Source organism: Megascapheus bottae, chromosome 1, assembly GCF_031878675.1.
Source record: "Megascapheus bottae isolate mThoBot1 chromosome 1, mThoBot2.hap1, whole genome shotgun sequence".
In the NCBI taxonomy this organism is placed as follows: domain Eukaryota; kingdom Metazoa; phylum Chordata; class Mammalia; order Rodentia; family Geomyidae; genus Megascapheus; species Megascapheus bottae.
In genome coordinates this window covers 64,040,278-64,067,824 of record NC_143509.1, presented here as the reverse complement: position 1 = coordinate 64,067,824, position 27,547 = coordinate 64,040,278, and the positions used below count along the sequence as shown (strand labels likewise).

Here is a 27,547-nt window from a genome sequence, read left to right as displayed (position 1 = left end):
CACTTGAGTGAAGTTCCTTGAGTGGGGGAGCCAAAAACAGTCAAGTTTACACCTTTCTTCACAGAAGCCCCAGCACAGTTGACAATCACTGTTCTTGCACGTGTGCTTGAACACTAGAGATCTGAGGGAGGGAGGTCAGACCCCACTGCTTCTAAGGCCACATTTATTTCTGTGTACCCAGATCCAGTCCACATGATTTCACCTAGCAGCCCCAGGAGACAGAAGAGATCCAGAATTAGCAGGAGCCTCCTCTCCTGATAACCTAAGTGCTCTGATTGAAAGGTGGAGGGTATCAGGAGAATGGCTGTACCGAGTCGGCATTGATTTCTCCAGCCTTTGTCTGAGTCTGGTTTCTGTCTCGTTCGGAGGTGGTTACTGTTACTACAAGCAGCATGAATCATGTCTCTGTTAAAAAACAGAGCTTCAATTGTCTTACATAACCCCTGGTAACTGAATGTCTAATAATAGCAAGCCATTTCCAGGTAGGGAATCTGTCTACCTCCCAGACACACGTACTCATATGCGCGCGCACACACACACACACACACACACACACACACACACACCCTCTAAATTCCTCAGATGAGGTGATAGACAGGAGGCAAAGTGATGAAGAGAACTGTCCAATCGATTTTTTTGTGTGTTTTTGATTATACTGAATAATAATGTATCATCCAGTCTGATATTTAAGCTAATTGAAGGAATTATAGGAGATACATTCTTTTAGAAACTATTTGAAATAGCAAACAAACCAAAACCCAAGAGAAAGATACCCTCGCTCTCATTTTACTATTGTTTGAACCCCAAACCCCAAAGAAAGAAGAAGGTGATTATTTTACTGGGTTGACTGCTAGCTTGCAATGACTTTCTGTTTTCCCTCTTGTTCCCTGTTGTTATACCAGAGAGTATATTCCAAACTTTCCTGGCTATAGCTATTGAAGGAAAATTCCAGGGAGTGAAAAGCAAGTGTAAACACAACAGCAGTGTCCCAACCATACAAGCTGCTTAATGTCAGGCACTGTGCCCCTTTCTTTGGGAGAAGATAACTTCAATTGTGAACTTACATCTCTCTCAAGCATAATAAGACAGAGGATACTCCGACTTGAATCCACTCATCCATCTGTTAAGATGACCACCAAACAAACACAAAACAGAATAGTTAGGAAATGATTTAAAATTGAACAAAATGATTTAAAAATTACATAAATGCTTTCCTTTAAATGTTTTCAGTTGAGTGAGGGGGAATAAAATAGGTTCCAGATAACAAGTTGAGGTTTGTGAGGGAAAAAATAAATGCCTCATGTCATCCATCTTAGGCAAGGCCATTGGAAGTCTATACTTTTTGAGTAAGTATTTGAAACCAAATATCTCCTGATACTATATAGATTGAATTTGATGGAAAAATATGGATGGAGCTTCCATTCTGACATTCATGTGGGCCAGGATCACAGAAGGCAAACTTTCTTGTCTGCTTTGGTTGTCCACTGAGTGGACTGGGCTAGTTCAACCAAAGAATGTCCGAAGACATGCCCGCACGGAGGACTAACAGCTGACTATTCTATGTGCTCCTCCATGGTTTAGGGAGATAAAAAGGCACAAGGAATTAAGGCACTGTGGCTCAGACATGCAATCCTAGATATCTGAGAGCCTGAGACTGAGGGGATTATGGTTCAAGGCCAGATTGGGTAGAATAGATCAGGAGACTTCCTTTCTCAACCCAAAGCTGAGCACAGTGCACTTGTGACCCCAGGCTTTGTAAGAAGCCGAGATTGACAGGATCCTAGTTCCAGGCCAGGTGGGCAGAAAAGCCCTAGAGACTTCATTTTAGTCAGCATGGCATAACGAGAAGCCTACAATAGCCAGACTATAGTATGCGCATTCAACTGGCATGTGCACGACCAACACGAAGTAGGGCTGGAGGTGTGGTTCAATGACCGTGTACCTGCTTAGCAAATGTGAGGTCTTCAGTTCACATTCAGTTACTCTCCTCCTCATCAAAATAAAAAAGGCATCATGGGATATCCACATGTCAATATAATGGTATGTTCCCTTAAATAGGATTTAATCTATTCATTCCTTTTAGAACACCCTCCATTGCAAAGGCATAAGAAAAAAGTGCTTTGAATGAAGAAACTCAACAGAGGAAGAAGAGGAATAAAAAAGAAGAGGGACAAAGAAGAAGGGAAAGCATTGCTGAACCAGCTAGATGATCCCAAAGCCTCTGTTTTTCTGGTGCATTCTGACGCACTCCAAAAGATGCTGCTCCTGAAGGAAGTTAAGTTCCATCTGAATGCAGAAGTGTGGGGCCGGACCCTGAGCACTAAATCACTGGACATCACTAAAGGATCACAGTGATGGAATGCAACTGTTGGAACTAGACTCTTCTGTTTATTTCATATGCCTTGTGAATTAAATTGCTCTTTGAGTTGCTGTGTTAGTGGAATAAACGTTTTAATAAAAACAGCCCTGAGATACCACAATTTTCTTCACAAAAGGCTATTCCAGCTACTGCGACTATTGCCAAATAGTTTGTACTTATGGAAAAGTACGAGATTTGCTCCTTCTCCTACTCTTGGCTCCCAAACCCAGGCTTACTACTATATGCATCTGTAAAGTGACTATACTCAACTGAAATTTCAGGGCCTAATATCAGCAGTTCTTTCACAGTGGTATATTTGGCACATGAGCAAGGAGACGGTGGGCTAGACACATGTAGAATGTAAAAAGCTGATTATTATATTACTTTGCATTGCAACAATAGAAGTATTTCTGGATTGCTGCTGACAAGTAGATCATAATAGCCATATGTGGTGCAACAAACCACACGGCGTTGTATCAAGAAGCGTGGAGCTAATATTTTCAAGTGATGTGGAGTTTTTTTGAGGTACTGTTTTCCTTGTCCCTTTCAATAACTAATAAATGTCTATTGTCAGTGATGGATTCTTTATCCACAGAAGGGAGCTGAGCTATGCCAAACTCACCATTGTCTTTCTCTTCTATATTGAACAAAAATACCAGCAAAACAGTCAGTATGGTAGTTTAGAGCCTGATAAGCAATCCGTTTGTATTACTGGCTATATGGACGTTAGTAGGAACTGTGAAATGGGTGCAATGGGAATGACTTCTTTACAAAGGTACAGTGGTTGTAAACATCTCAGGGAGAACTCAGAGGGTATAAATGAGCAACTCTGGTCTTACGTATTTATAACTCCCAGTAGTTTGAAACTCTAGAAACATGAAAATTTTAGAATGGCTAAACCACTTTTATAGGTATTATAGATTTGACATGAAAGGAAGTGTGTGTGTGTGTGTGTGTGTGTGTGTGTGTGCGTGCGTGCGTGTATGCACGCGCATGCATATGTATGTATATACATACTTGTCAGTATTTGTAGTACACTCAGGATACTTCTGAGAATTTTTTACATTGTCAAGTATTATAATTTACATTTTGTTCCAAAGCAATTAATGGAGAAGTCAGTTGGTAGTCAAGACACAAAAAACAGTGCTGTTGGGAAATGAAAAGTTAAAAATTCTTTGAAATAATTGCAGAGACACCGAAGACATCATATACTGGTTTGGCCGAAAGACACCTGGCTATCTGTCAGAAGATCTGACAAGACCTCAGGCAAGTCACAGAGCTTGTGTATTCTGGTTTATTCTTTCCTTTCTCTTTCTCTCTGTCCCTCTGTCTGTTTCTGCCTGTCTCTTTGTCTTTGTGTCTTTGTGTCTTTGTGTCTTTGTGTCTGTCTGTCTCTCTCTCTCTCTCTTTGAACTCTGGGCCTCTTCACACAGGCCAGTCAGACATTGCTCTGCCACTCAGATCCTTTGCATTTTGTGTTTTAGATAGAATCTTGCTATGTTTTGATGTCCCTGGTCTCACAGTCATAGTCCTTCTGCCTCTGCCTTAGGAGCAGTTGAGATTATAGACATGCACTACCATATATGGCTTTATTTGCTTTACGTATTTTTACATATTAAATAGGAGTGTTGGGTTAGATGGTCTTAAATGTTTTTTTTTTTCAGTTAAGACATCTAATGGTTCTACACCAAAAACTGATGAAAAGGTAATTTCCTCTTCCTTTTACTTTGGTAGATACTTGCTTTCTCCTGATCTGTAGTAATGTTTGGAATGAGTGTTGGATTTTAAGAAGTCATATTGTAAATATCCAGGTAAATCTTTCCTTCTAAACATAGGAAAATAATTCTTTCTCTGTATATATATAAAAGTCTCTACTCAGATCAGACATATGCATAAGTTAGAAACACAATCATTCTGGCATTGATGAAGATTCCTCATCCTCCCACAGCCCCTCAACTGGGCTCTAGCAGAGCTTATCTGATTGGATTACTTATGTCATGGCTATTTTTTCTCTTCCAACTTGTTTATAGAATCCTTGGTAAGCATAAAACTGCAAAACAACGAAAACAAACAAGTAAAACAAAACATCTCTGTTTGAGCAATGTACTTGAGCTAATGCAGTATAAGAAAACATTCTAATGCTCAAGGAAAGCAAAGCTTTAAAAAAATACCCTGGTGTCTAACAAAAGACTAAATAAAATGTTGTATCAATGATAGTTTCATATAGCGTTATGGTCTTTATTTTCAAAAAGAAATGCTATGAACTGGGTTTATAGTCTGATGTGTGCACATGAATGATTTTCTCAGTAGCCCTCAGGCCAATGTATCCTCAAAGCCAAGAATACCCTGAGCCTGCGCAGCTAGCTTTACATAGACAAAGGAGCCACACAGAAAACTCAGAACCTGGATTTTGTATCATATCCTAAGCAGGCGCTCTGGTTACCCATGGTTTGCTTCTTTCTGTCTCTGCCCTCTCCCTTTGCTCATTTAATTCCCTTCACCTAGAATGCCCTTAGTCTGCCTCCTTTTTACTGTTTGAAAACCCCTAGACACACCTTATTTCCAAGAAGCAACTTAGGTTGACCCAACTTGAGATCCAGTGATAATTTACATGGACACCAAATGATACTTAGTGTTTGTAAACAATCTAGTCATTGAGGCCACATGCCTAGAAAGTGTCTGGAGACCACCAGAGAGACTGTCAAGGGGAGTAGAGTCCTCATTAAAGGAGCAAATACTAGCTTAGCAACAGGCTCTTTACAGAAGAGGAAAACTTATAGCCTTTTACAATGCAAGAATAGCTTTGTACTGAGGTAATTGTAATTATTAAAGAAAGGTCATTTTTTTAATAAAGAAAAAGAGCTTCCTGTCTTAAAAATAGTTAAGACATTGGCTATAGCAATGTACAGTATTCTAAAGCACGGATATTAAATCTAAAGGTAAAATATCAAGATGTAAGTGGGGAAGACGTGGGATACATCAAATACAAGCAAAGACAGAGGATGGGTATTAAGCAGAAATTTTACCCCTCCAAGTCCTTCAACTAGTATGCATCTCAGTTTGACTGACCCAGCACATATCATCACAAACTCTGACAATGCCTAGCCTAGGCCATGATTTATTCTAGTAGTAAAAGATGGATTGAAGCTCAGAAATTCTGGATGCTGTTCTATATGTATATAATTTTATTTATGTGTATATTTATATATCAATATATACAAACATATACATTTGTATGATGTTTGGCAACCTTGCTCATGGTATTCCTGTGAAGTAGGCATGTGGTAAACATAATTAGCCCATTAAACAGATGGTAGGGCTCTGGCATATATCACCATATTCTAAAATGGTGGAGCTGAGAGCAGAGACTGAAGAGAGTGCAGTTTGATCTGCTGCTAACTGCAAATCTCTGAATTGCTACTTATCTACAGACAATCTGGGCAGGCTGTGTTTGGCTGAGAACTGGGGATAGTTTGGGAAGCTTTAAAAATATATACAAGGGGACAACTTTTCACATTCATTCAGATATAGTATCTGCGTTTTACTTACTAGAGACTTAAAAAAATCTTAACTCATGTGTTCCAAGCAAACTTCCAAATTGCTGAGCAGATTACACACACACACACACACACACACACACACACACACACACACACACACACACACCAAAAACCTACATGCCAAGATAAAACATTGAGTAAATGTAACTTAAAAAAATGCCCGAAGTAAGTGCATTATTGGACAGGACAAAGTTAAAAATAGGTTTTGTGCCATAAACATGTAATTGTCGTTGTAGTTTAGTGACCCAGAATGTCCAAAAGCACACATGATGAATGTTTATCTGACTGAATTATATGATCATAACATTGCTTCTCTTTGGACTAACTGGCTTCAAAGATCCTGTAATGAACTATTCTAGCCCATTTCTTTAGTAGCTGAAGTAGGATCTAGCAGAAGTGAAAGAGTTACTAAAATTAAGGCTTGAATTTACAAATGTATTTGAACTGGCTTCAAGAAGACATGAAACATCAATACATCTGGAGAATAGAACTTGCAACTGACTGTTCTTTACCATCTGGTCTCAAGAACATTTTCTACTTGGAAGTTGCATAAGCAATGAAAGAAACACACAAACAACTTCCTGTACCATGTTTTTGGTCATTTATAATGACGCATTAACAAAGTAAACCCGTTAAATATGAGCAACTGTGCCTCAATCCAGATGACAACATATATTATATAACTAAGATCAATGAAGAATGTTTTTATTTTAAGAGGCCTGAACATAAAACCAAGTATTTAAGAGTAAATAGACTTCCAGGGTGTTAGTTCTGAGTAGTATGGGCTAGATTGGTTTTTAGTGACCACTACAAAACCATTATGAACATTTCATATTTAAAAAGATCAATGCATCAACAAATAAAAGCTACATGGAAGTATGAAATGTTCCATACATATTTTTGCTGTAAGCAGCAAAAAGTATTCTTACCTTATTATGTAAGATAAATCTTCAAGATACTTTTATTTTCTTGGTGCATGCTGCTAACACTAATTTCTTTTTCTTTTTTGCCTGTCCTGGGGCTTGAACTCAGGGCCGAGGCACTGCAATGCCACTTCTGGCCTTTTCAAAGTAGTCTTATTGGAAATGAAAGTTTTATGGACTTTTCTGCCCAGTCTGGCTTTGAACTGTGATCCTCAGATCTCAGCCTCCTGAGTAGCTAGGATTACAGCTGTGAGCCACGGGTACCTGACTAATTTTTTTTTCACCTTTGTGAAGATCCATCATTCCTGTGTTTTCAGAACTGTACTTTAATTAATTATGGAGAATTAGCCTCCTTCCCTACTGGTCAAAGCAGTCACAGACTGAGCTGTGTCTACTCTACTATCTATGGCTGTTGTTCACTGGTGTCACTGTCTTCTGTGTTTCAGAGCCCTCTCCTCTCAATCGTCTACTTTACAAGTATTTTCTAATGTGCCTTGGACCGGGAACTCAGAGAGGTAAGGACTATTGAGACAACATTGTTTGAAAACAGGGTTTGGTTGGAGACCTGGAGTAACTTATTTGGGATACTTAAAAGTGTTTATTTAGGTTCTACTTTAGTCTTGTTAAGTCAAAGGTCTATAGTGCTGTAATTAGACTGGGATGTAGTATAGTATAACACACAGAGAGACATTATTACACTTTTATTGCAAATGTTCTTATTTTAAATAGGGATGTCCAGAAATCCACTCTTAATTACTTTTCTTGGTAGGTCTCTGATGCATTGCATTCAGACCCTTGATTTCCATAGGCAATGTAAGTAACATGAAGACAATGAAGTACATTCTTTTTATTTTTCAGCAGATGAAACAGTCTTAGTAATTGACTTCATTATAGGGGCAGAAGCAAAAGTATTTAGCAGTCAAGTTAGAAAATGTTTCTGGCCCTCTTGTTTCTCTTGACTTTAAACAGGGTTCTGGCCTACCTGTGCACTGGGAAAACAAAAAATTTGTAAAGCTATTTATATTAAGTTTTCAGAGAAATAACATCTGATCATCTTTTCTTCTATTCCTCAAAGGAGAAATTAACATACTTCACAATCTGTGATGATTAGGGTAGGGGTTATATTGAAATTTACATTGCATTCTTTTTGAAAATGGGTTTTCTAAGCAAAGTGGTAATGTTAAGATAGTCAAGGAAAGAAAGAAACTGGGTTTAAGCTATACGAGTAGATAAAAATCTAACATTTTAAATACCAGGCATGAGATTCTCACACCTATAACCCTAGATACTCAGGAGGCTGAGAGCTGAGGATGGCAGTTCAAAGCCAACCCAGGCAGGAATATCAGTGGGACTATGTCCACTGAATCAGCAAAAAAACTAGAAGTGGAATTCTGGCTACACTTGGGTACTAAGAGATGGTATCTAGGCCCTGGCTTTATGCTCCAGTATACAACAACAAAACCTCTAACATTTCAAACTGATGAACTATTGATAATTTTTGTTCATCTTGAAACTAGTGTTCAAGAAACTCTACTGCTTAATAATGTGCAATCTCAGTTCTAACTACATAAAAATCTTCCATGATTCATACTTTCAAGTAATTCAGACCAGTTGTCTCTTTTCTCAGTTTGTCCAAACTGGTGATTTTACAAAATAAACATTTTTAGCTTCCTACAGTCACAGTTTTACTTATTTATCTGCAATTTTTCTAAATTGGGTATATGGTAAAATATACTTTTTACAGATTGTTTTTGGATCAAGAGAATTTTCAAATAACTGTCAGCTTGACAGCAACCAAGGTTACTGCTCACTAAAGCATAAGTTCAGCCATGAGCCAGTTCCTACCAGTTTCTCACCACTCAGTCACAAAATATGAAGACACATTGCATGAGTTCTAAAATTCATTCACAATGTTGCTAATCTTTTAGGAATCTTATAACCTTGCCTGCCCTTTCCAGAATCATGAGAGGAAAACCTTGAGAAAATTAAAACCAGTCCTCAGGTCCTCCCCTCCCTCCCTTCCTCCCTCCCTCCTCCTTCCTTTTCTTTTGAAAAAATTGAAAGGCTATGTTTTTAAATTCCATTGAAGACTAACGATTGAATAATTTCCTCACATCTCTGTTTGCACTTCTGCAGTCTGCTTGCATTGATTTGTGTCTCGTAAGTAGACATTTCCTTTGTTGGTCATAAATCAATGCTACAGAGCAAACCTGTAGGTACCAGCAACCCACCCCCAGCACAACTTTTGCTTTGTAAAAGCAGTTTACATGCTTTTCTCTTACAAAAAAAAATCTTCCTTTCGGTAGTTGGTAATATACCAAAGGAACAAAAAGCATCAGAGTTAAAAACTCCCTGGAAGAGGAGCCCTTCCTGAGCTAGAATATGCGCTTGCTGCCTAGTGGGAGAGCCAGGTTCAATCTTGTGCCACGCCCCCTGGAGTGCTCTGTTAACCCAATTAAGATCTTCACCTTCAGACATCACAAGGCCGCCCAAAGAAGCATCCTGTGATGTCACCGTCAGATATGATTTCATGGCAGGGAAAAAACAAAAAAATGCAGAAAAGGATGGATGTACTCTGTTTTTATTCAAATCTTCTGAGAGGAGGGGCAAAGAGGAGATCATTGCTTTTTTCTTTCTGAGAGACAAAGAGCACAAGCTTTCTCACGTGAATGTGAAAACTCAGTTCTGAAGATATCCTGTGCTTCTCCCAGCGGATAAGCTTGAATAACGAAGCATAAAGCCATACTATCATCAATCAGAATGCTCTTGCCTACACTTAGCTACAGGTGGAAAGCAAGCAGGCACGATTTGATTTACCTAGATTAAAAGAGCAATTTTCTATCCTCTTTTTTCCCCCTTTTAAAAATAGCCAATCGATTTTGGCCTGGCGATTGCTGACTGTACCAGGTCCATTTTAATACGCCACTGATTAAATGGTATGTGCTTGGCTGAAAGCGAGATAGCAGAACAAGCTGAAGCCAGGGGGAGGGGCGAGACCCAAAGGCAAGAACTCCCCCCAAAAAGCCTATGAGCTTCTCTGAGCAACACTCCACAAAGGACACAGCTACTCAGCACTCAGTGCACTGCCCAGAGTACATTTTAGGCTCAAACTGGCTGAAATATAATTTGGGGAATCCAAAGCCTGGAATTCATTTAGCTTTTCAGCTTTTAATCCTGACCTTAAGAATTAAAGAAAAAAAAATCAAAGTCTTTTGATTTTTGTTTTTAGACACGGATGGGGGAAATATTGTGTCCTAAATTGCAATGACATCTGAAATGAAGATGCTTCTCAGAAACCAGTCTACTGAACTGGTACTATTGAAGTTAAATTTTCACAAGTTACAGAATAACTTGGGTAAAGAGTCCTTTTGCCAAAGGGAGATGCTATTGTTTAGAAACCTCACTTAGTTATGATTGCATGAAAAAAAGGAGCAGAAAGAATACAGGACTTTCATATATGTTCTGGGATGCACCAGGAAACCATTAGGAAAAGGAAACTATCTTCAGGACTTCTGGAAAAGAATAATTTTGATTACGATGAGAAAGTACAATCTTAACCAAAGTATGAGTGGGTGGAAAAATAAACTGGGAAGGGACTGAGTCCATTTTTAGAGAGATTCAACATCTATCTATCTATCTCTATATATAATATATATCTTTAGAAAGCCTAAAGGTACTAGAAAGGTAAGGCAGTGTTAATGTGTTCTTGGACATGGGACTTAGTGAACTCCATTTACAGAGTGATCCTAATATTTTTTTCATTTACTGCTTCCTCTCTCCCCTCTCTCCCTCTTCCTCTCTCCCATTATCATTTACTTAATTTGTATCCTGGCCTTAATGGGGACCGAACTGTGTCCAGAGGTACTATTAAGATAAGAAATTTCAGGAAGAAAGATTTAATGAGGGGCTTAGGAGTTTTTGGAGAAGGAATAGGAAATTATTTAGAGAGAAATGAGAAAAACTAAGAAAATTAAATATCAGAATGAGCACAGTGACTGCAGAAGAGAAGCGTCTGAGAGACACAGATGGTCTGCATTCTCCAGAACAAAAACAAACAGGAAGTAACAGGGCCAGAGCCCCTCTCCCCTTCATTCTTCCCTCCAGTGTTAGCTGGAAAAAAAACAAAAAACAAAAAAACAACACACCCTGACATGTGTTCACATCAAAAAGTGTCCCTTCAAACACTGGAAAATGACCAATGTAGGAGAAATAAACGATAACTGGTTAGAGCAGGTAAAATGCCAAAGGGACCCACAGCATCATGATCGTGGAAGAGAATTTAGAGATTAAACACACCGAGTGTGGAAAGAAGTCAGACTCTGGAGCTCGTTAATGATGAACGCGGCATGTAGGTGGCAGGTCTAGCCAGAGGCTTGTGGTGGAGACGTCTACTTTCTAGAGGTGGGGATGGTGGTGATGAAGAAAGTGGATACTCTTGGGTTGCCAAGGAAGACATGTTACTTACTGCAGGGAGCTAGATGTCACATGAGGCACAGTCAATTCTTTAGGGTTTCAGTTTGAACGATAACACATTCTTAAGACAGGCATTGTGTCTCATGAACAGAAATGTGACTGCAATAAATGGCTATACCCAGGGTTAAAAGAAACCGAAGAACTCCCACCTTCCAAATCTTAATACTAAAATACTGCCTATAGCATGTCCATGCAAACTATCAAATCTGCAAAGTAGGGGTGCAATACCACAGAGACAGTGCATGGTATTGCAGTCACCTCCTCTCCTTCACCCCTGAAGGGTGCAGAGCTCTGTCTGGCAAGGTAAATGCTAGTCAAAATGGAGATGTACAAGTCGTCCCACAGAGATAAACCACCCCAGGTCCCCTCTGACTCCAGGCAGCAACGAGGACAGTTTTCATGTTCCCAAACTAATTGGACAGTAAGGAATGTCTGTAAGAATAAAGGGGGTGGGGATGGAGGATGGAAATAAAAGGGAGAAAAAAAGTGTCCTTGTTGAAAGTTTTAAATTACAGGCTCAGTAAAAAACTGGCATTCCACCACATCCGGTCTAGTTACCAAATGGAAAAATAGGGTCATTAACATGTTTATTTGAATTACATTAGTCCTTCTCTTTCATATTTAATTTATTCTGTTAAAAAAAACACAACACAACGGGTCTGCATGCTGTGAAAGGCTGGAGTGTAATGGATCTGGGAGCTGAAATGCGATGATCTTCACCTATTATCTACCCTATGAAGGCTTTTCCAAACTTGCAGAGATCATTCAGGGATTCTTCCTTTCAGAAGAAAGGGAAGGGTACAGAAAGATGTAGGTACCAATGCCACATACTTTATAAAATAAGCGGGAATGCATCTGAATTAAGGAGTGGGTGGATTACTTTAATATGGAAAGGAAGTTCAAAAAAAGAAGAAAATGTTGGGATAAATGCTCTGCTTTTGGACTGCATGTCCAGACCCAAGGTCGGTACTAGGCTTATTGAGCATTCGCCATGTGATATGGAGGTTGAGGGGCATGGGCAATGTGTGTCATTAGTATTCTGGGTATGAAAAGGCCAAGTCTGCAGGATGATCTCATGAGTCTTGCTGTCATCCCGAACAGGTCAGATCAACTTCAGGACAAGCAAGTATATAATGCCATAATAATACATTTTGGGAAAATGAAGTCTTTAGGATAATGCCTGGAAATGACCTCATTATCTTCAAGGAAGGACAATCAGTAGGCTAAGTCCACTTTGAGCCCTAACAACTTACAGTGATGCATATACTAATACTTGACTCAGTTTTCCTAGTTCACCAAATGGGAACATGAGTAATTATGAGGGTATAGTAAGATAATCTATGTAAAAGTGTGCTGTAAAACACTGAACAAGCATAAGATTATTTATTTTCTGAAGATGGTGGTGCCAAGTACAGATCAAGCAGTGTGCCAAAGATCCTCATCCACAGAACTAGAAGCAAACCAGCACAAGAAAGACCAGACAGGCTGAGAAAACAAAATCCTCCTGTGTTGGAACTGCCTGGCTGGAAAGCTCACTATCTGCAGGAATTTCTCACTGTGATGTTGACCTGGGTTCGTGGTATGCCTCCACAGGGGGCAACCACCTACTCATAATGAGTCATTTCAAGTTCAAATCTTACTTCCTTAGAGATGCTTATGAAGAGGCAGTTTGAGGCTCTTTAGTCACAGATTTCTGCTACTTTGTCAGATTGGCAGCCCCAGTCTCTCACTGTCACAGGCCAAAAGCCCAGTGAAGGTGTGGTTCTGGGTACTCTCAGGCCCACATTGCAGTTTTAGTAGAACAAGGTGGCTAGGAGGAAAGCACTGCCTTGCATCTCTTTTTAGGGTCTACTCCATGAGGGAAATTTTTAGTTTTTTACTTTTTCTTAAGGCAAGTTGTTTTACTTTGCAACATTTTGTTATGATTCTTCCCCTTGGTCCAGTTAGTTCAGCCAGCTGTCTCTAAGCCTTGGCTCAGATACACTTACCTTCACATTAAGGTCATTCTGTTTGGAGCCCAGAACACTTAGGATATAATTTCAACAGAGGAAGAGGAAAGTTACATCATAACAACTCTGGTAAGATATAATGGTAACACATGTGAGGGACACTGTTTCTAGAGACAATTCTCCAAACTAAGTGAGGTAAATGAATAAGTAACTAAGCAAATAAATGGCAGAAAGTTTGGAATCAAGTCAACTGATCATGGTTTAAGATGAAAATTTCTATTTATAATGATCTAGGTATGGATATGCTACATATCCATAAAGAAATGAAAGGCCTAAGCAAGTAAAGATGGGTTTCCTTAGAATATGTAAACTCCAAGTTATCTTACTACACTTTAACAAAAAGAACAGAAAAACTTTACATACTAGGTAGTAAAGTTACAAAATTCATTACGAGTAAGTGACTGAGACAGTCCTAAAGAGGTTTATCTATCTATATGGGGCTACACTGAGAAACTCATTCTTGAAATTAGTAATAAAGACAACCGTGTCTTATGTAAGGATTCCCTGCTCCTGTGTTCAGAGAATTAATGTGGGAAAGCAGAGGACCCTACCTATTGAAGATTTTGGGACCAATTGTAATACTGATACTAGGCATGCTGGAGCCAGAGATGAACAAACGCTCAAGTATACCTATCATGCGTGCCATCTCCCCCACCCCACGAATGATATATTATTAAAAAAAAGTCTCCGTGATACAGGTGAAAGAAACAGGATTAGAGAAATTCAGAGAGGAAAAGTCAAAGGTTAGTCAGCTGATAAGTGGCAGGTGTGGGATTGGAATTCAGAATTTTTTTGTTTTCGAAGTGTTACCACATTGCTGCTGTTTTTGATCAGTAGTCTGATATAGCAACATTTTATGGTGACTAGTTGAAATTGTCAAATGTGTTTGAAGGCTTTTTCACTTCACCCTATATAAACCATGTGTACAATAGCTTCTTGCCAGTGGCACACCTTCAGCTTTACATTCAAAATGTCACCAGCTCTCATTAGAAGAAACAAAAGAAGCAAGCAGATCCCTAGAAGGTATATGGCTAGGAAGATATGTAAATAGGGATCAGTAGTGTTTTCCAGACTATACTATATTTTAACAGCTGCACTTTTTTTTCTCTATCTGCTAATCTGAAGATTCATTCTTAGCTTTCCTAACCTAATAAATACTCAAGCATTTCAACAGAAATAACATCTAACAAGCGAACAACTATCAGCCGCCAAGTCTTGTTTTAGTACTTCTAAATGGTGATGGAAGGTGACAAACAAGAAATAGCAAGTTAGAAATTTGAGGGAGAAGAAAAATTAGAGAATTTACTTTCTCCGATTCTGAGTAGTTTAATTTAAATGAGCCTGGCTCATTTATCATCGGTCTGTCTGTCTGTCTGTCTGTCTGCCTGCCTGCCTGCGTGCCTAAGTTATATATTATGCTGGCATGTTAGGCTTTTGATTAGTTTGATTGTTCAAGACTGGCACTCTCCCAACTTGAACCACACCTCCACTTCTGACTTTTTGCTAACTAAACGAAGAAAAACTCTTATGGACTTTTCCGACCTGGCTGGCTTCAAACTTCAACCCTCAGATATCAAACTCTTGAGTTTGGCCAAGATTATAGGTGTTAATCACTAGCACCTGATTTTCTTTTTGTATATTTTGAAAACTTCAGTTGTCATAAGTTGTGTTGCAAGAATGATGCCCAAAAGGCTTTGAAAATAGATTTTAGAAGCACTCCATTCCTCATGACAAAAGTAAGTAGCCTTTCACAATTATTTGTGGCTTTAACTGTGTTACTAAATTTCTGTTATTGTAAAATGGGGTTGAATATATTTTTGTGTATTCAGAATTACTATGACTGTTTCCAAGTTCACAGAAGGTATTCATGAAGATTCTTAAAAGTCCAGGTAAAAGTTAAGTCATCTATAGCCATTTCTCCAGGGTCTTTTTCCTTTCCTTCTGTACATTTTTGCCTTTCTCTTCTTTTATCCCACAGGATTTTTGGCCACATGTGTAATAGGTTTCTGTAACTCTTTGGTAACTTACAACTTTCATAAAATAGTCCCATAGAGACAGAACACTCACGTGGTGGTAGCCTGGCCACTGGAAAAAAAATCAGTGTTGCTTGGTATCATTAAGAAAGGGTTGAAATAATTCTCTAAGCAGAAATGCTCTTATTATTTAAGAACATGTTGTCTATAAAGACTTACATCCTCTTAACTACCAATGTGACAATCTTATAGCAAACACAGCCTGGGGATGTGTCATTACCAGGCCTGGCATTGCTGTATCATTGCTTCACTGAACTAAAGGAGCTCATCAGTGCCAAGGAGAAAAGAGCACAGAGAAAAATGTCAGGCATGATTATCTCTCAGAGAAATAATTCTCAGTGAAGAAGCTTGCCATGGATAGAACACAGGACAGAGTGATAACCAAGCAGCTTTGCGCTCTGCTCTGGCATATATATATATATATATACATATATATGTATATATATATGTATATATATATCACATACATTGAGATCACAAGAAGGTAAAAAGGTATATGGTGGTAGGAGCACATGCAAAACAACAAAACTGTCTACGTCTAACTGACTTCATCTGTAAAGTGAAGGAGTCCTTTCAAATATAATGTTCTGATTCTGTGAGTCTTGCCTGCAGCCTTGTTTGCTAAGAAAATGGGTTGTCTGTGGTGAACATCACAGATTCAGTTCGCAAACAAACTGGATGGCCCAGTATAGAGCTTTGCACTTAGTATCTGCTCAATAAATATTTGTTCAATGACTAAATGTCTTGGGATAGAGAAAACTTATTTCCCAGTCAAAGGTTCTAATGTACGTTATAATGGACAGCTGCCCAACAGAGCATAGGGCCCAGTACAAGTCTAGCCGGGCCTCTGGGCAAAGCAACTCAATACATGGGTCTGACCCATATTAAGGATGAGGCATGGCTATAATTAGCTGTACTACAAAAACTATACGATCATTTGCTACTCATCACCTCAGCCAAGAATGCTCTTCTCAGTACCCTCTTTGAAAACAGAATAGTTCTGAGTGAGTTCCCTGTTTATTAAGATGATATAAACAGCTCATCAGATCTTCACACCATACAGCTGGGTTATGAAAATTACAGATTTCCTTCTCTTCATTTTTCACATGAGAAAAGGAGTCTGTTTCTGTCTTAGTTACCCTCATTCCTACAGGGTATAGGAAACAAGTTAACCAGTAGGCTGGCTTGGACCCCACCTCTTTGTAAAATATTTGAGCATAGACTTTATCCATGTGTGGAATACCCACTGACTTAGGTGGCAATTGCATGCTGGAGTCTTGCTTCAGATAGCAAGAATCATGCTCTAAAGGAATGTGTACAATATTAATGGAGACAATAATCTGGCCAGTGCGGTTAGACATAGTATAATTTGAGTACCTCTACAAAGGAGAATAGCAGTCTGGAAAATGAAGGATGGAAGCAGAAGAAGTAACCTCGGGTCATAAATGTTCTCGACACCTTCAATTTGCTTCCTCCATCTGGGATTTCATTTTGGTTTTGTCTTTGTGAGTGTATTGTTTCCCTGCTTTCTGCTCCTTCTAGAATTTGGCTAAGTCTAGCTGCAGAGGGTGAAAGCTAATCAGAGTGCTGACAGAGCTCCTTTTAGGCCTATGGAGCAGACCCACTGCACCGCAGCTCTCCTGGTCAGCAATGACAAGTAAACACGGGTTTTATTTTAGTAGCTCACTTGTGCTTCCACGGGCAGCCGTCCTCACTGTACACAATCAGTCCCTCTTCTCAGGGTTATAACTCAACCATCAAAATACCAAAATATGCTCTGGTTTGAAACTTGGTGCACAGAGTCCTAAGCAGGGAATGACTGTGGTTTACTTCCAAATTTAAGAAAATATTGAGTTTTGGAGCTTATTTATTTACCAATTTCAAATATGTCTGGTCTTTTAAACTTTCCATAGGAAAATGTATGAAAAATGACACACCATTTTATTACCTTTGGTCATACATTCTAAATTTGAGCACATCAAGGAAAGGACTAAGTGATGGAGCGGAAAAAGAATTTCTTTTATTTTTCTTTTATTTTCTTTTTACCAAATGCAGATGTTTTGACCATATGGGTCCTCATCGGTGTTCAAACTATTGGTGTGTTGTAACATAATGAAATAAAAGCGTTAACTTTTTTGTTTTGTTCTTTCAGTGATGTGCAGAATGAATTAATGATTTCTTGTTTTTTGGCCCTTGTATAACTCAAAAGCTAATTTCAACTTAAATAAATTAAGTAAGCACTTAGTTCATAATCACCTTTGATATTTTGAAATAAACAAAAACAGAAACATGGCTGTTGCACAATTGCCATTACTACCATTTATAATACCCATGTGGATTTTGGTACAGGTGAAACAAATTTCTGACCTAACCACTGTTTCAGATAGAAAGCCTGGGCTATCATATTGTAGAGAAACCCATGAAGATTGAACCAGTCCCTACTTTACCCCTGAAGAAAGATAGCTTACAAAGTCACATTTTTGCCCTCTTCAATTGGCAATAGATCGTACTTTATTTCAAAAACTGCAGAATAGGTTTTTTTCCCCCAGAGATTCAAAGGACATTGAAGGATTTCACCAGTGTTCAGTTTTCCTCTGAGTCTGAACAGACCTTGTATGTGCACATGTCTATCTGGGGCTTGTGCTTGGAAATCAGGACAAGCTTTATGGAAATCCAACCAGATGAACATACCCAACAGAGCATAAAATTGTACTATGTCTCCAATATAAAGGGACAAATGTCTTTTTATCAAGTGTGCAACTATGAATTCTAACCTTGGAGGATCTTCTACTTCCTTCTGCTCTAGACACTTAATAATCATTCAGATACATGCCAAGAAACTAATGATACAAACTAAAACATCACACATGATCTAGGATCTCTTTCCCATCATTCAGTTCATATAGTGGGATCAAGATTGGAATTAGGAAGTGAATAATAGAAAGTAGACAATGCAACTTGATCAAGATGCTCCTTTTTCAGGGAGACTCACAAACCCATTTTTTATTCTCCACAAACAAGCAAGAAGTGTCACAGTGCAATGTTTAGGCTAACCTCACCATCAGCTCAAGGGCTTTATCAGTAACTGTGTTCAGATCATTTGCTTGGTATGAGCTTACTATTGCATCAATTGCATATCTCCAGTTATTTCAATGATAGCTGATATTACTGTGCATTTCTAGTATACTTTGAATTGTAATACAGAATTGTAGGTACAACTAAAGATTTTTCCACATTATGAGAGTTCCATGGATATCACTCATTTTACAGCTGAGACCAACATTTTTTCCTGATGTTTGGTCTGAAAGAGCTTCTCCATTAGCTTTCTGAGACTTCCACAGCACTCAGGTGAAGCATTGTAACTCTTGTTGGTTGTTGATATTCATTCACTTAAGTGAATATGTGCTCAATAAAACTTTTTCCTGAATAGATCCTTGCTGTAAGGAAACTGGGGTATTAGTGTACTAAATGAGCTTCATGGAATACTTCAAAAGATTTTGAGTGTGTTTTCTAAAAATCAGTCAAGACAAGTGGGTTTTAGATGTAGCTATCCAAAAGAAATAGAAGTTTTATTACACAGGGCATTTTAAGCTAGAATAGACAAAACACTAGTGGGGTATGTTGAAATAAAATATGTGTAGTCCGTCTGTGAATTAGTGTTTACTTTCAATATAATTATAAGTGAAGCAACACTGTAATGGGAATTTTTCATACACAAGAAAGCTATGGCTACTATGTTTCCACATCGACCATATGTTGCACATATTGGCTGGTGGGGATGTGTATCCCTACTGCCCTCTTGTGGGTGAAATGTAAGACCTACCTGATCAGAGAGTATCTAACAAGCTTTGTATGGTTTGGGGGTATATCAATCCTTAATCATTTAGGGTAGAAAGAAAATAGCTGTGTTGATGCATTTTCCATCAAATTATAAAATTGAAGGGCATTAAAAACAACAGAGTCAAACTCTGTAATTAAGACTGCCATTTAATGTTTGTTCGCACACGGTATTCATTTCTGTGTATCCCTGCCAAAGACCCATTGTGTAATGTTGTCCTCACATGACATTAAAAACACCAGTTCCCTGGAAAATGGAAAAAAGAAACCGTGCTGCCTTGAAATTCATGGAGTTTACTTTTGGAAACAGAAAATTAATACAGACTCAGTAAGATAATTTGGAACACAAATAATGGCTAGAAGAAACTTTCAAATGAGTACTGTTCTTAAATCTGCACAAGCATCTTAGCAATCTATGGGAGTGCTGGCTGATACTGAGAAGAGGGCAGAAAAAATGGGTTTCAGAATAGGGAAGCTGATTGGAGAAAAGGTTAAATAAACACACTCTTACAATAATGGGACAGTATTACTCTTAAAGTAATATGTCCAAGCCCACATTTAATACTTGTGCATGTAGTTAATGCTATCATATTTACATTGTTTTTCAGACAGAATCCAGATGCTCTATTCTTGGGGAATAAAGATATGGATCTGTATAGTTCTTCAGCATTTTATCCCAAACAGGATACATGTGAAGCAAATTCCTTGGATAATTTTTATTATTGTAAGAGACTTTAATTATTAATTTTTATTTTTCATTAGTATATCAAATAATTTCTTAAAATGCCAAAAGGAAATAATTTGTATTACCCAAACAACTGGCATACCAGGTAGGATGGGGGGTGGAATTCAAGTGAAAAGAAATATATCCTCTGCCAGTTGAAGCAAAAAGACAATGGCACTTACAACAAATCAAGGAAAATAAACTAATTCTTTAAATGTCAGATATTATTAGAAAAAAGTGATCTATGAATAGATGTAGGTATGATGGGAAGGGGACATGCTATGAGCACGGTCCAATGAACTCTCCTTGAATGAGTGATAGATTTTAATGAACATGATTTGGTTAGAAACATAGATTCCAGAGGACTTCTTGTCCACTTAAAAAAAAAAACAAGCAAGCCCAGTGCTGGTGGCTCATGCGTGTAATCTTAGCTATTCAGGAGGCTGGACTTTAAGAATTAGGGTCTGAAGCCATATCTCCAATTAACAACAACAAAAAAAGGAGATGGGCATGGAATTGTGACTCGAGTGGTAGAGCACTAGCCTTGAGCACAAAAGTCCAGTTTCCTATGCTTAAGCCCGAGGACTGGTGAGTTCGTGCATATGAGAGCATGTATGCACATGTACACACACACATACACAAGAAAAAAAAGCTAAGTAATATAGAAGAAAAACATGGCTCATTCAGTATCCTGGAAGCTCATTTCTACCACCAATGAGATTTACTGCATAATAACTTGCTTCTCTATGAATGGATGACTGGAAGCTCTAGGAAAGTTGGAGGGTAAGCCATATAGGCCACAGGAGCAACATGGCCAATTTTTCTTAGCACCACGGACAGAGCTGCCAACAGAAAGAAACATCACTGGACTTACCCTTGGTATTTTATTTATTTTTTTCATATAATTTTTATTGCAATTTATAGAAGGGTTACATTATATTCATCAGACAGAAGGTGCATTACTTCACAAACATTGATACCCTTTCTCATATTTTGGTCCCCATTTCCCTCTCCCCACTGTATTTTATTTTTTTAAACAGAAAGGAGTCAGTGCTGCATGTTGAAGATGCATCTTATTCCCATAAGGACAGTATGTTCCCCGCACAGGGCAGCTATTGGAGCTGATAGGATTAGCTTTGGATAAAATGGTGTCTCGTCCACCTGTGTATATGGAGGAGGCAAAGACTGATCCAGGAGGAGGGCTGTCTCCTTGACTATCCTCTGCCACTTCTCCAGAGTTTGAAAAATCACAGCACACTAAGAAATAATCCCCGGTCTCTCCTATGACAAGATGAGTTTCTATACATTTCAGCCTTAGGGTCTCTAGGGTATAGAGGTTGCTCTGTGGCATACACAGGGAAAGCTTCCAAGGGAAGTCAAGAACTTCTACCCTCATTTCCCATTAAAACAGATTGCAAATCAGACCTAGGTCCTCTTGGTTCTAGCTCCATGGGGAGAAAGCCATTGTTAGATTTTATAGTGAGTGAACAATGATTCTGGGAAATTAGAACGATCTCTCATTTTGAGCAGTGAGTGGGTCTCCTTTTCTGTTCTGCCAAAGCTTGATGTAGAGAACCAATTTGATGAAAGAAAGCATCCTGGCACAAATTATCTGGCATTAAATCTCACTGTCACTTGCTGAAAATTTGAAGTCAAAGCTTTTCTCATTTTGATTGTTAACAAGAAACTTACCATGTCTAAAAGAGCTTGATTGCCAGGGAACTTGTGGGTTTCAGTTTTGATAATTTTTGTTTTAAAGAGTCTTTTCCCCTTTAATACTTGGTTTCTGAGGCCCTTATATACCTATAAGAATCTAGAGAGTATATAAGGTGGGTTGAAATCTAGATTTTTTTTTTGCCACTCACTGCACATGTTCACCAAATGGTAAAGTCCTTGCTTGAAATCCCAGCAAGATTAGCTCTGTCTGCCCAGTAGCCTTCCAGAGACATTAAGGGTAAGAGAGAAGGTAAGTAATTCACTATGCGTCCCCATTTCTATAATGGGGAAGGACGTCTTGAAACATTTACAATACTCCTCTGGGGATATTTCATCAGTTATACCTAAACTCTAATGGACAATAATTGATTTGAACTTTCCACTTAGCACAGAGCTGTAAACAGCTTCACTGCAGACGGCAGCAATGAGCCGACGTTTTGTAAAGTGGAGAGAGATTCAGAAAACTTTTCTACTGGGTCATGCCGTAGCCTAACAGCTTTTGTATCCAGGGAAGAAACAGTTTGTCCTCCTGGTTTTAATAGCTAGGCTAATAGAGTTTCAAGCCTGCAGTAGGTCTAGGTTATCTTTTGAAGGCATTCCATTTTAACCCCTCCACTATTATGACGATTTATAACCTAGCCATAAAGATGCACTCTTGGTTTAGACATACAGCAGGACACATTCAAAAACCTAACTTTCCTCAGAAGAGGGGAAAAGAAAGCATTTTTAAACTGTAGTTATTATTATTATTTTTAAAGTTCTTGTGGTTGGTGGATTCTTTTCTCAAGGAAAATATTCTTTCTCTCCCAATGTCTCTCCTGTGGCTGATGTGACCTGTTTCTTTGCCTCTCCCCATGTTAATTGTTTCTGGCTAAATCTTTGTAGCCTTCCCAGAACGATCTGGAAGACCAGACTAGGGCCAGTTATAGATTCTATGCCACAGCTTTTGCAGCCCCCTTTGCAGCCCAGTTGAAAATACAAGCAGATGAAGTTTCACGAAGTCTCTATAAATCTGCTTTTCAGTCTGCCTGACACACGGTGACAAGGTAGATAAGGGCAATGAAAGACCAATTGCGTTCTGCTTAGACCACAACATCTTGTGTTCTGAACATGGTTTTCCTCCCTTGTCTCTTGCTCCCAGGGATCTCTTGCAATGGGATTCAAAGCTCGCCTGGAAGCTGTTCTTAGGCAACCATGGGCAAAGGCTTCTTTGGAGTTGTTGTTGCCACCTTTTTGGTGTCAATGATCTATAAACCTTGTGGCTGTGAAGTAAGACTTTACATAATCATCAGTAAGCTCTTTGCAAGACCCATTTTAGTCTGATGTGTGAGGAACACATGCAAGAAGGAATATTTTATGAATATATTGCCACCTGACATTACTTACTTTATGTGAGTTTGACATAGAATATGACTTTTCTGGTAATTTATTTGGTAATACTGTAAGAGCAAAAATGCTTCATTGTCAGAAAATAGATTTTTACTCCACCCTCAATTGGACTCCCTTTCTAGAAATCTATAGAGAAAACAGGATACAATCACACATTTGGTAAGATTTTTGTCCAGATTCTGAAATGCATTAAAACTGTACTGAACATAGCTTGCTCTACTTGGCCCTAAAAATAAGACTTTAGATTTGTAACATCAAATCTAACTCTGGTTTTGATTCTGTCACTGAATATTTATAGAACTATAGGCAAGGTCTTTAACCTTACAAAGCCTCAGATTTTCCATTCTTTATTTGGGGAGAAAGAAGAGATGAATGAAATCATATCCTAAGCTATGGGAAAATAGTGTTATGTACATTTGGGTCAATCATCATTAGCTTTATAGCAATGATTAACAACACTCCAAGCTTATTTAACCCCTCTCAGATAGACTCTAACAAAAAATGGCATTTTTTTGTCATTTGGTTGTAAAGATTAAGGTGTATATATGTTCTAAGGAAATCCTTTCCCCCTACAGTCAAAGAACAGAATTTGTATATTATCTTTAAATCAAATCTGACACTTAAAATTGGGATAAGCAATCTTTAACATTCATTTAGCTTTCAGTTGACTGAGGATCCCTCTTCCAGTGTCATGCTTCTATTGAATGCTTTTTAACCACAACATTTCAACCAATGATACCTAGTGACTTCAAATTATTTCATTAGTGATCAACAGTTGAGTAATTATTAGTCAGCATCACATTCCCACAGAACAGCATTGCTCTACTGTACCAGGTTCAGTTCTCATTGTGTTCTCTGGGCATAGAATATGCCTTAAAGATTAAATGACTAAAGGTAATAAAGAAATATATAATTTAAATGAATTCCCCATTTTATATCTATTTTAATATCACTTTACTTTGAGATTCAAAGTTCTATAGTTAGTGACAATGGGAAACATTTAGGAAGGTGAAAGAATTTTCCTTCCTTGCTTGCCCAGAATATTGAGAGGTAAATCGATAGTGGCCTTCAGGAAGAGATGTCCAAAGACGGTCCTCATTCATCACTTAGGTCAAATGAGGTCAGAAAGGGTTTAATGAAACATGATGGATTTTGTTTAGCTGTAAAATAATGATATATTTCAGAAGATGCTAAGTCCTCATATGAAACCTTACGATGTCCCATTGTAAGTTTAGTGAATACATTTGCTAACCATTTGACACTTTAAGTCAAATGTCATCACAGAAAAAAGAATCGAGAAACAGAAGCTACAAGGAAGGGAAGTTTAAGCTTAAGTTTTCCATAAAACTTAAAAATGGATCATGAAACATATTTTGAAATACTTTTGTAAGTTGTATATGGAAGATACAGTGATGGAAACACGCTATGTATGACAGTGGCTATTGTCACAGAGTCAGTTTCTAGGAAGTTGACTCATTATTTGACCAGTCTTCGCAAACACTTTGCAACCAAGGAAGCAAATCACTAACACCTCAAAAAATAAGTAGGAGAATTTCTTGTGTGCTCTTAAAAATGCCATTTTTCTGATTGTTTTCTTTATAGAGTCATCAGTATGTAGGAAGCCATATTTGAATTGTCATTTAAAAACGTTAAGTCACAAATAGGTCTTTTAAAACAATGTATTATTCAGCAACCTTTTGTAAACAAGCAATATAGGAGTGGAAAAGATGCACACAAAGACAAGTAATCACAGATACAAAGCATGGTGATTTCTGTGCCATGCGTTTTACATCCTAACTCATCTTGCAGGGAGACTAGACAAGGGGCAGCACCATTTCTATTATGTTAATTCACAAAGGGAGGCCATATAGATATGCATGCTAAGTCTCTTCCCACCTCTCCATTTACATGCCAGGATCTCAACTCTGCGACATTGAGTCCCTTCATTTAGCCAATTAGCCCTTCCAACTTCATGTAAAGCACGCCAAGAAGAAGGAGAAATAGAAATGCTGACGTTCACTGCTTTGAAAGTTGCTATTCTAATGCCAAAGCTGCCTCTTGAGCAATTTCCAGAATGTATTAACATGGAAGCTAAGCTCTATTCCTAAAGACAGGGATTGTTTTCTGCAGGGGAGCCCCCTTCAACATGTTACAATTGCACAGAATACCCTCCAGCTTCTGCAAGATCTTGCACTTATAGCTATGTATTTATTTTTTTTGTCATTCCTGGGGCTTGAACTCAGTGCCTGGGCTTTCCTCAAGGTTAGCGCTCTACCACTTGAGCTACAGCACCATTTCTGGCTTTTTTCTATGTATGTGGTTTCAAGGAATTGAACATGCAGTTATAGTTAGCATAGACTCAAGGCTCTGGCCCTTTCTCAAATAAACCTAGAAGGCCTTCCTGAGAGGGGCCACTTTAGTGACATTTACCTGGTAAAGTTAGCGCAGTTTTAGACAACAACATTGGTTAGATACTTGATTGTGGTACTGAAGAAAGCCAGTCAGGGGCCAAAGCATACCACAGTCCTTCAATTTAGATTAAAGTGAAGGATTCTCCAGGCTTTCTTCTCTTTTCTTTCCTTCTTTTTAGCTTCCTTGTTGCCTTCCCTCTTTCCTTCCTCTCTTCTTCCCCCCACCTCAGTCACTCACTCTTAATCAACTAAGTCTACATTTGGTCTTAATTACCTTTATTAAGGACCACAGTTATGAAATTGTGCAGCTTTATGTCTCTCAGTGTCCTTGTATACATGCAATTCTTACACTTAATAAACAATAAAGGACTATTCTAATGAATCATAAAACCATTCATACTTTTCTTGAGTATCCTGTCTAGAGTTGATACAGATGCAGATATTTTCCCCCTTTCCCTTCCTCTTAGCAGTGGACTTAGGAGTGGAAAAGATACTTTGGAGTGGAAAAGAGACTAGTAGTCACAGATACAAAGCATGCTGAATTTCTGTACCACGTATATTATACCTCAGTCTTTCTGGTAATGTAGAGAAAGAGGAAAACCATTTCTATGAGTTTATGTCAGCCTTGGCTGCTCAAATTCAGTCATTCTTTGCTTAACTTATGATATTTTCAAGAGGTTTCTAGAGTCCTTCACTTATGCAACAGAAGGAATACTTGGCCATGACCAAAGACCTTTGCCTCTACTTTCTGATTCTTCTGTAAGTTAGCTCTGGTTTCTTGAACCAATCGATTGTTTCTTTTCTCTAGGTATGCTTTCCACTCAGACACAAGTGTGAGTGTTAGTTGAACAAATTGGGGGACAGATAAAGTTCCTTCTAGCCGCCTTTTGTTTTTCTGTCTTAAGGAGTTTCTTACAATGGTTCCTCTATGCTTTTGACTCCTGCAGTTTAAAGTTTTGGCTAAATGTCCTTTCAATTATTTCTTCAGTATTTTCTTTAGCATCTTCTGAATATGCAGATGCCCACAGCACCACCTGAAGGCTATGGTTTTCATCTTAGACTCATATGTTTGAGAGGCTGACATGTTTCTTCCATCTGTTCTCACAGTCTATCCCTCTTAGGTAGGGTTAGTTAAATTAACTTGGCTAACAGGTTAACCTCTTTAGAATAGTTATGGTTACATGTTCTGTCCATATATCACATTTCATATAATGCTGAACATTTCCTTAGCAAGGTGGTATGTGACTGTAATTCCAGCTCCTCTTGAGTTCAAGAGGGTCATCTGCTGTTCCTCCAAGACAAAAGTAGGAGACTGTATCCAAAAGACAGCTATAATTAAAAAAAGGCTGGGACTTTGGTAGGACACTTGCTTAGCAAGAATGACGCTCAGAGTTCAAACCCTGGTGCTTAAAACAAGCAAGCAAGCAAGCCCACACAACAACAACAACAACAACAACAACAACAACAAAAAGAAAATTGTCTTTGTCCCTTTAAATCATTCTGCTACCTAAAATCTATATAGACATACAATGACCAATTTACATTTGGAAACCTCCTGTCTATTGCATAGTCCACTATCAAATCTAGAATCATCTTAACTCAAAGATAACTTTTTATATTATGCTTAGGTAGTTCCTGATCACTCTGACCATAAGATAGGAAAATCTCCTCCCTACTCTAAACACTTTCTCCAAGGTTTGTCTGTCAAAATTCCTTAAGTTCTTTGTTCTACCTCATATCAATTGTAAATTCTATACTCCTTGTATAAGGAAAACCCCCTACAGATTTGTTTGCTGTGCCAAGATGTTAGCCCACCCTAATCCAATTAGCAAATCATTTTGCCTTCTACTGTCCACCCAGGCCACTTTCCCCACAAGAGCCTGAATTGATGGACCAATCCTTACGTACTAAAAACCACCCTTCCTCCATTCAAATTACACCTTAAACCTCACTTATATTGAGAGATTTCCACAGTTATAGTTGGTTAACTACTAGCCCACAAAGCTACCCTAAACTGACTTTGTCCCTACTTAAAATTTTTATTGCATTTTTATTTTAAATACATATCAGAGATGCTTATAAATTACAACAATGGTAGAAAAAAATAAACTGG

The 27,547-nt window shown here is 38.3% G+C and overlaps 1 protein-coding gene across 9 annotated transcripts in view; it reads right to left on the bottom strand.

Moving 5' to 3' along the window:
• Positions 1-27,547, bottom strand: part of Zbtb20 (zinc finger and BTB domain containing 20) — a 703,280-nt gene that overhangs the window by 64,162 nt on the left and 611,571 nt on the right. Inside the window, exon 1 of one of the 9 annotated variants that reach the window (XM_090346115.1) lies at positions 1,065-1,112. The exons of the other annotated variants lie outside the window; for them this stretch is intronic. The gene's annotated coding sequence lies outside the window, so the exon portion shown is untranslated. Of the gene's footprint in view, positions 1-1,064; positions 1,113-27,547 lie in introns of those variants that run through there. 9 annotated transcript variants of the gene reach the window in all.